Source organism: Erythrolamprus reginae, chromosome 2, assembly GCF_031021105.1.
Source record: "Erythrolamprus reginae isolate rEryReg1 chromosome 2, rEryReg1.hap1, whole genome shotgun sequence".
Classification (NCBI taxonomy): Eukaryota; Metazoa; Chordata; class Lepidosauria; order Squamata; family Dipsadidae; genus Erythrolamprus; species Erythrolamprus reginae.
Window position 1 is genome coordinate 173071946 of NC_091951.1, and position 10004 is coordinate 173081949.

General features: G+C 43.0%; 1 protein-coding gene across 1 annotated transcript in view; it reads right to left on the reverse strand.

Moving 5' to 3' along the window:
- The window catches only part of RAB11FIP4 (RAB11 family interacting protein 4), a 74249-nt gene extending 73107 nt beyond the window's left edge, over window positions 1-1142 (reverse strand). The window contains exon 1 of the mRNA XM_070740459.1: window positions 1024-1142. The gene's annotated coding sequence lies outside the window, so the exon portion shown is untranslated. The remainder of the gene's footprint in view (window positions 1-1023) is intronic.
- Window positions 1143-10004: the final 8862 nt, after the last annotated feature.

Genomic DNA, 10004 nt, shown 5'->3' on the forward strand with positions numbered 1-10004 from the left:
CATTGGGACTTTCTCTCTGTGTCTCTCACTCCCCTCTCTATTTCTCTCCCTCCCCTCCTTTCTCTTTCTCTCTCCCCCCTCCCTCCCTCCATCTCTACCCCTCCCCTCCCTCATCCCCCTCTTTCTCTCTCCCTCCCCCCTTTTCTCTCCCTCCCTCCTCCTCCCTTCCCCTCTCTCTCCCCCTCCCCTCCCTCTCTCCCCCTTTCTTTCTCTCCCTCCCTCTCTCCCTCCCCCTTCCTTCCCCTCCCTCTCACTCAGGTTGTGTTGTCTGTCTTCTGCTCCCAAACCAACTTGTGTCGCAAATTCAGAAATACACAGCACCCCCACCGACCCCCATTCCGATATTCCGCTTTGCCTTTGCAGGAGCTGCTACCGCATTGGGCAGTCGACCCTTCTCCCCCACCCTCCGTCCCGCTCCCTCGTGTCCGAAAACTAACCAAGCACTAACAAAAGAGGATTCCCCCCCCCCCCATCTTCTTATTTCCCCCTCCTGGATTCCCCCCCCCCTCCTGCCGAAGCTTTGAGATCCCCCACCAGAACAATTTTTTTTAACAGGCTGCGGCGAAAGGTGGTGGCGTTGAACAGGCTAGCTTCCCCCCCCCCTCCTTTCCCCCAGATCGGGAGGGCTAAAAACTCGCGCGGCCAGTCGGTGCAGTCCTGGACGCTTGCCCGGGGTCAGATGCGTCGGAAAGAGGGATGGCGCGGCCAGAAGTTTTGGATGCCCGCAGAGACCGGGAGTCGTGGGGAGGGGCGGGGGGGGGACAAGGAAAAACGTGACAAAGAAAAGCAGGTCACTGGAAGCCGCCGGTCCGGCCAGCTCAAACCAGACCCATAGGCGAGGTGAAAGTGTGTGTGTGTAAACAGCTTCCACACAAAGAAGCCAGCCTCCCCCCCCCATCGCCCTCAAAACTTCCCAAGAAAAAGGCGGCAGAGGGTCTCTTTTCAACACACACACCCCATTCCGTCTCTCCGCCTCCCCTCGCCCCATTCATTCCGGCAGCTCCATCCCTTTTTCTTTTTTACCTGGCTCGGCGGTTCCCGTCCGCCTTCTCCCACAGCCGCTCGGAGAGTCAAAACGAAGCTCAGCCCGCAGCGCCGGCCACAGCCGACAGCCTCCCTCAATCTCTCTCTCTCTCCCTCCTCGACTCGCTCAGCCTCACCACCTTGGGCAACAGTTGGTGGTTGCGCGAAAGCCACGCCCCCACTCGCCCCCGCCCCGCCGCGGGTTGCTGTTGCTAAGCGCCCCGAGCGCTTCCATTGTACCCGTCCGGTGAGGTCACAAATGGCGGGGTTTTGCGAAGATTCCAAAAAGGGGCGGAGCCAGGAGTCCGAGAGGTAATCAGCACTTGGGGGTGGGGGGGAAAAGAGGTCAAGGCCAATTGCTTGGCCGGCCGTTCGTCGTTGCTTCGCCGACGGCGTGGAGTTGGGCGGAATCGTCCGACCCTTTGGGAAAAGGAAGCCGAAAGCTTAAAGAGGAAGGAATGTGGCAGCTGGGGGGTTTTTCGGGGGGGGGGGGGGCTGCGGTGGCGGACAGTCGGGTGCGAGTCCGACTGACCTCAATAAGGCAGAGGTCTTCAAACTTGGCAACTTTTAGACTTGTGGACTTCAACTCCCAGAATTCTCCATAGCTGGCTGGAGAATTCTGGGAGTTGAAGTCCACATGTCTGAAGTTGTTAAGTTTGAGGACCCCTGTCATAAAGCTTGAATTTTGGATAGTAGCAGGGCTAAAACGCACTGCAGAAAAAAACAGTTGCTGCGAAACTGCCTTCCATTGAGGATCTGTATACTGCACGAGTCAAAAAGAGGGTGGGGAAAATATTTACTGACCCCTCGCATCCTGGACATAAACTGTTTCAAGTCCTACCCTCAAAATGTCATCATAGAGCAAGACAACTAGACACAAGAACAGTTTTTTCCCAAACACCATCAGTCTTCTAAACAAATAATTCCCTCAACACTATCAAATTATTTACTAAGTCTGTACTATTATTTCTATTTTTTTCTAATCATTCCTACCATCCATCTCCTCCCACTTATGACCATATGCCTGTAACTTGTTGCTTCTATCCTTAGGATTTTTATCAATATTGATTCTTTCCCAATTGCTTATTTGACCCCTATGACAATCATTAAGTGTTGTACCTCATGATTCTTGACAAATTTCTTTATTTTATGTACACTGAGAGCATATGCACCAAGACAAATTCCTTGTGTGTCCAATCACACTTTGTCAATAAAGAATTCTATTCTGTTTTATTCTATTCTACTTTTCCTCTCCATTTCTTGGATGGAGTAAAATAGGGCATTTTACAGTCAGCTAAATTTAACCCTATTTGCAATCTTGCGATGGAAGAGGAACATTCTGAGGAATTGTTAAAAAAAACATTTTCTTTCTCGAGACGTCTTCTTTTTTGGACTTGCCTGCAGTAAAATCCTTAATATTTTGATTTTGAATTCATAATTGGGGGCCTTTGCTTCAGTGAGATTCAAAATTTATTTTACTTGGTTAATAAGAAACAGCCTTGTATCTTAACAGCGTTTCCATGTTCGATTTTTGGTATGCATGCTGTGTAAATTCGGTCAAATGTGGTTTATTTGGAAAACCATATTTGAGTAAACCAGTTAAATGAACCATTTTTCCTCTTTTTTATTGTTGTAAATCTTAATGAGAGCCAGTTTGGTTAAGGCATCAGGCTAGAAATGAGATATGATTTCTAGTCCTAACTTGGGCAGAAACTGTATGACCTTGGGCCAGTCACTTTCCGGAAAAAGGTAATGGCAAATCACTACCAAAAACCTTTGCCAAGAAAGCTGCAGAAAGTTCTCCAGGCAGTTTCCAACAACAACATAACATAACTGAATGGAAGAAAAAAAACCTCAATACAATAATATTTGTACAATATTGAAGATTACTAACACTCTACTGTTACATTGTTGAGGATAAGAAAAATATGTCAATATTAATTACAATTTAGAATGTGAGTGTTGAGGGTGCTCCATAACTGCTGGTTTTCAAAAATGGATTGGAATAACTGACTTTTTCGTCCAGAATTGAAAATAATAATAATAATAATAATAATAATAATAATAATAATAATAATAATAATTTATTAGATTTGTATGCTGCCCTTCTCCAAAGACTCGGGGCGGCTCACAACAATAATAAAAACAATATTATAGTAGAACAAATCTAATATTAAAAAACATATAAAACCCTATTATTTAAAAAAACAAACAACACAACATAAAACAAAATATAAAAGAGCCTGGGGGAAAGGTGTCTCAACTCCCCCATGCATGCTAAAAACACAGACTGTGTCAAAGTATTTGTTACAAAAAAGTTTTGATCTTAAACCAATTAGTACCGATATTAACATCCCCATTGTTTTGTTACTTGATGTTTTTTTGCATATATCAGTAAAAAAAAAAAAAGCATTGATGAACAAGTTTGACAGCAGTTAAACTGCCCAAAAATATGGAATAAAAAAAAGAAGAAAAACTATTGATTTTTCTAGCTTATCTCTTTTTCATACATGCTATCTCTATAAACATTTCAGCCCCCTTAAAAACCAGATTAAACATTTTTGCTATGTTATTTATCTGTGTCAAATGAGCCACATTGTTGACAGTCCTTTTTATATTAATGTAATTAGGGAAGTAGTGGCTCAGTGGCTAAGACGCTGAGCTTGCCAATCGGAAAGGTCGGTAGTTCGAATCCATAGCGTGGCATAACGGAGAAGTAAGCTCCCGTTACTTGTCCCAGCTTCTGCCAATCTAGCAGTTCAAAAGCATGTAAAATGCAAGTAGAAAAATAGGGACCATCTTTGGGGAAAAGGAAACAGCGTTCTTCATTCTTTGGCGTTTAGTCATGCCGGCCATATGACCACGGAAACATCTTCAGACAACACTGGCTCTTTGGCTTTGAAATAGAGATGAGCACTGCCCCCTAGAGTCGGGAACACATATATATGAGGGGAATTTACCTTAATTGGCAGCAACCAGTAGTAATTTTACCTCAACTTTGACTTAGAATCTTATTTAGTTTCACCTGGAGATAGTGGAATTTGAATTTGGTGAGAACTTTGGTTCCAAATCATTTTTTCTGTCACTCAACTACTCTTCTTTCTCTCTTGGGGCTCATTCTTGCCGGGAGCCTTATCTTGTAGAAACTACTGTTTTAAAAAGTCATGGGGAGCTGGCAGCATATCATCCTTTTCCTCGAAGGCTGACATTTAATATGCCTTCTTTTTAAAATGTGAATGCAGAAGGTAATGGGCTTGGTTAGTGTTTGGATGGAACAGTTCCAGTGAAAGCCCATAACTGAAGGTCAACTTGGCATGTTGATAAGCTACTCTGGAAGAAAGCATACACTTGAAACTATTTCCAAGGCATGTCCATGTTACACCAACACTCCGCAGTCTGCATTGGTTGCCGATCAATTTCCGGTCACAACTCAAAGTGTTGGTTATGACCTATAAAGCCCTTCATGGCATCGGACCAGAATATCTCCGAGACAGCCTTCTACCGCACGAATCCCAGCGACCAATTAGGTCCCATAGAGTGGGCCTTCTCCGGGTCCCGTCGACTAAACAATGTCATTTGGCGGGACCCAGGAGAAGAGCCTTCTCTGTGGCGGCCCCGACCCTCTGGAACCAGCTCCCCCCAGATATCAGAGTTGCCCCCACCCTCCTTGCCTTTCGCAAGCTCCTTAAAACCCACCTCTGTCATCAGGCATGGGGGAATTGAATTTTTTCCCCTTCCCCCATGGCTTATAGAATTTATACATGGTATGCTTGTTTGTATGATTGGTTTCTTAAATTGGGGTTTTTTAGACTACTTTTTAATATTAGATTTGTTACATTGTTTTCTTTAATGTTGTTAGCCGCCCCGAGTCTTCGGAGAGGGGCAGCATACAAATCTAATAGATAGATAGATAGATAGATAGATAGATAGATAGATAGATAGATAGATAGATAGATAGATAGATAGATAGATAGATAAATATTTCCACAAGGCTTCCCAGAAGGCTACCAAGAGAACCAGTTTGGCCTAATGGTCCAGGTTAGAAGCCAGGAGACCATAAGTTCTAGTCGTGCCTTAAGCATGAAGGCTAGGTGACCTCGGGCCAATCAATCTCAGCCCAACTCACCTCCCAGGCTTGCTGTTATTAGGAAAATACCGTAGGAGGAGGAAGAGGAAGGATTAGGTATGCTTGCTGCTTTGAGTTATTTCTAAAAATAAAAGCAAGATACAAATATATAATAAAAATATACTCTCTCAGTGATAAAATGGCCCAACTACTTCTACCCAGATCAACATGGTTAGTTTAGGTAATCTGTCTACAACTTAACCTACTGTATCCATAATAGTATTATCTCCCTTGAACTCAATCCTTCTCACATGTCTTAAATCTTGGCTTACCATTCCTGCAAAATATATATTACAATACTCTTGCTTGTTTCCCACTCCCCCAAGGTCTGATTGCCCTCTAAATGTTCTTCAAATACTTCCTTAAATATATCTCTACATTAAAACAGCTTAATCCAGTATCTTTAAAATTTTGCTGTCAATTTGTTGCACATATGAGCAGGCATTCACAAGTTCAACCCTGATGCTTTTTTTTTTTTTTGCATTACAAACACTTGTCTGAAAATGAAAACTTAAGCAGCAGTGATGTTATATTCAGTAAACAGGTATTTAGAATCTCTTCACATTCTGTCAGTTCACAAATACCAAGCTTGCATGTATGACAAAATTATGTTTTAAGAAAAGTGCATTACATTTTGAATATAGTAATTCGATGTTTACTTGCTTTCTCCAATATTTACAATGTTTACTCCTCTTCCTCTTCAGAACAGTAGGGGAAATAACTTATGTCTATAAAATGCTTTGCTAAATTAGGAAAAAGTGCCTCATTGAGATAGATGGACTAACACGTGGGCATCCTTTTATTCAATTTATATCCCTTATTCAGATGAAATACAACAGATTTTTCTCTCTCCAAAAGAATGATGTCAGCCTTCTTAGGTACACCAGACAGGAAATACAACCAATGAGCTAATTTTACTTTATTGTAAGGTTAAATTAACAGAATCTTGCAAGTACAAAAGTACAAATGCCCACCATCTCCTTTAGAGCCTTCAAACTTAGGGGAGGTCTCCGTCCATTATGAAACAGCCAGCTGTGCCTGCTCTTATCCGATGACTGTTCCCTAGGCAGCATCTCTTTGCCCTGGTTTTTATCACATATTATTCCACTCTGAGAGATAGTTTGGGCTGAAAGAAAAACTGTCCCAAATAAGTCAATGAATCTCTGTAAGAGAAGGTAGACTACATTCTGATTCTTCCCACTCCTAGCCCAACACCTTAATATTTATGCCACATTAATGGATGCCATTAAAATCAACAGAATAGCTTTGATCAAAATCACATTAAGTTTATGCATGGTTTTTAAATTTTAGTTGGCTGTATTTGGTTAGCATATGAAGCCATATGTCATGGTCTACAAATCCCCAAAGTTGAGTTTACAGAGCAGGGTAAACCAAACCAAAAATAAATCACATTAAGGTTTGCTCATAACAGGTGAGCTCATTCAGTGATCACTGACAACCAATCAGTTTTATCACACAAATATACGGTAAGAGGCACTGCTTATGAAGTTCATCACTTCAGTGGAATACATCAGAAGTCGAGACTACAAAAAATTACCCGAACATTCTACACTTAAACCCCAGATTCTTAAATATGTAGCCAAGCAAGTCCTTTGTTAAATTCAATTTTACTTGGAATATTTGATTCTTGAGGTGCAGTGCAGACGCAAAACTAAAAAATATTTTACAGCAAGTCTCCGGAGAGGGGCGGCATACAAATCCAATCAATAAATAAATAAGCATGGATATGCATGCCCCACCTGATAAGGCATTTGGAAGAAAGCTGATTCCCTTTACATGATCTTAGGAAAATACACATTTGAATGAAAGAGGCACCAACAGGGCACCCTCAGGCCTCAGCTGCTCTGAACATGTTGCTGTACCATGTTATCACCTCTAAATCAAATATGTATTTTCCTGGAATTGCATAACTACAATGCAAATAGGGGAAATGTAGCTTCTTTAAGGAGGCATAAACAGGTATGCTGTGCACCAAAGTCCTGCTCCTCCCTATTTCTGATCATCATTTGTCTGACCTTTGGAGTAGTAGGCTACCAAAAGTACTTACATTAAAGATGACCTGCTGTGTGAAACAAAGGTGATTGGTTCTCAGTGCATGCCTCTACAGGTAGTCCTCCACTTGCAGCCGGTCACTCAGTGACCATTTGAAGTTATAATGGACACACCAAAAACTACTTGTGCCCCATGGCAAACAATGGATTGACTTAATGACTGCGGTATTTAATGACCCTAAGGTTCATTTAGCAACCATGATGATTTGCTTAGAATTGTCAGCAAAAAAAAGCTATGAAATCAGGTTGGTTACATGATAACCCACTTTATGTCTGTAAATGGGCAGGCTCCATTCTGATTGTAAGTTGATACACAACCAGGCCTGCTTCACTTTATTCTTCTGCTTTTAGTAACTTCCTTTTTTTGTGCAGGGGATAGATAGCATTTCTCAACCTCTGGTTCCTTGTTGTGCAAACCATGTGTTTGCTTTTCTACAAAAATATATGGGAGAGGAAGTGAAAACAAAAGGAAGATGAAAACGAGATAAAACAGTTTGAAACAAAAACTTTCTGATAAAGTTTTATCCTTCAAAGCATCTTCCTAACTTCCGAAATCCCTAACATTTGGGATGATCACCTTTACTTGCTTGGGAATGAATTCAAAAGGGAAGATGCTCTGCCTTTCACTCTTCTCCTGAAAAAAATCTTCAGAAATACCCAGTTGTAACATATGTGGTCCAAAGGCTACAGTTTCTTAATTTAATAAACCCAAAACGGACCAGATCGTGTTTTGCTGAGTTACATCAATTGGCTCACATAACACACTTTAGTATAAAATACAGTAATCGTAATAGCTAAGTTTGTTCAAGGCATTGAACTATCAGGAATACACAATTGAAATTTTGTTCTTTGTGTCTTTCTTGCCAAAGAAGCCATTCAGTGTCTGTCTTGTAGAATTTTTCAATAAGGGCTGGGGGAGGTAATTGTACTCTGACGTAATCATAAATATGGATTTATTTTTGCCATTGTTATAAAACAATTTTTTTCCTAATATGATTGTATTTTTGAAGAATTTGCTTCATTCAGCATGAGTAAGCATGGACTGCATTTCCATAGTACTACTGTTTCATCCCCGTTTCCTTTTGATTTCACAAAGTGAGATAGTTGGCTTCAATGAGGCTACCCTGAAGCTGCATCCAATGTTATCTTCCCCATGGACCACATGGAAATCAAAGAGGGGAAATGCCAGGGAGGTGGGAATTACGCTTCTTGGTTAAATTGATGGAAGCTGTTTCATCAGCAGAAGATGGCACTTTCTATATTTTCATTATACACTCTTCACCACCTTTTAGAACTTGTTAGAAATGAAGCTAATAAATAATCAAAATAGATAAATGTAGAAAACATGACAGATGTGTTGAGACTTCAATTCCCAGACTAATTATTTATAGGTTGCCATTCCAAAATTTTCCTCCATTTTATTTTGCAACTGTACGCTTTTGAGACATTTCCACTGTTCAGATACTGGAAAATAGAGTAGAGAAGAATCAAGCTATTCTTTTTCTCCACTTGCACTGCTACGGAGAGTCCAACATGGGTTATACTTCAGCTTTGCTGGAAGGGACTGAGTTAAAAATTAGCATAAATAATTGGTCCAACCCCCCTTGCTGCCCTTACCGGGTCAGTCTAAAAAACTCAGTCATAGTGAAGGGACACATGAGTTTTTTCTCCTGACTCAGTGTAGTCAATTGAATTAGTTAATAAATATTTACTGTCTTTCTGTTTTGAACCTGTTTTAATTCTTTCTTTTCTTTCCTCTTTCCTCTATTCCAGATGCAGTGGTTGCTGACATACCTCAAGAGGAAACAGTGATTAAGATCGGGCCCCTGCTCTGCGGAGTATTGCCTGCCACGCTGATCCCAGGTCGGAGCCTCTTCCCCGAGGGGTACTGCTCCTAGGACCGGGAGTCGCCAGAGGAGGGGGTCCCCGGCCTGAGGGCCATACCCCGCTCAGAGCGACCGCCGAGGCGAGCTGGAGACTAGAAGACCTCCCAGCCTTCAAGATTGCCGCCTGATTCGGAGGAAGGAAATTGAACGCGGAGGAGCAAGCGACCCGATTACAGGGTGCGCGGAGAGCGGTATCCGCGAAAAAGCCGATCATGGCATAGAAATGCCTCGGCCAGAGCCAGCATGGCGATTCACACAGGGCGCCGCCATATTGGCCCTCCTCCTCCTTCAGGCAACTTCCGCCCGCCTTTTTCCCTGAGGTGTGATTGACACCGAGTGTCAGGAATAACCAGGATTTCCTGTTTGAATCACAGGAAGGGGCAGGAATAAGCGGCGACGGCCATTTTTTTGGTGGAAATTGCCTGACTCACGTTGCCTCCTCTTTCTCTCTATCGGTAAATAAAGATAATTTCTAAAACGATGGCTGAGGTTCCACAGCAAGGAACAACAGAGCCACTGGCCGCCAAACCGAAGGAGAAGTCCCATTCCTCCAAAAGTAAATCAAAAGGTACACAGTCCTCCTCTGCCCTCAGAGAGGCAGAGAAAAGGATCAAGGCCCTGGAGGAACAGTTAGAGGCCCAGAGGCAGGCTCCAGGACCTCGGCCTAATACTCCAGCAGGTCCAGCCCAGACCCCGGCAGCGAGTATTAGCGCTACCCCCCCGAGACTCCCGGAGGGGATGGGGGCGGCTACAGACAAGGATTGGTCACCGGATAGGTTTGGGGGCCCAATGCAGGTGACTGAAACAGCCAGGCCCGAGTTTGCCATACCTTCTACCTCATGGCACATGGCCCCACAGCCATTACCATCGGCTACCTTTACCCCGACAGCAGCGGGA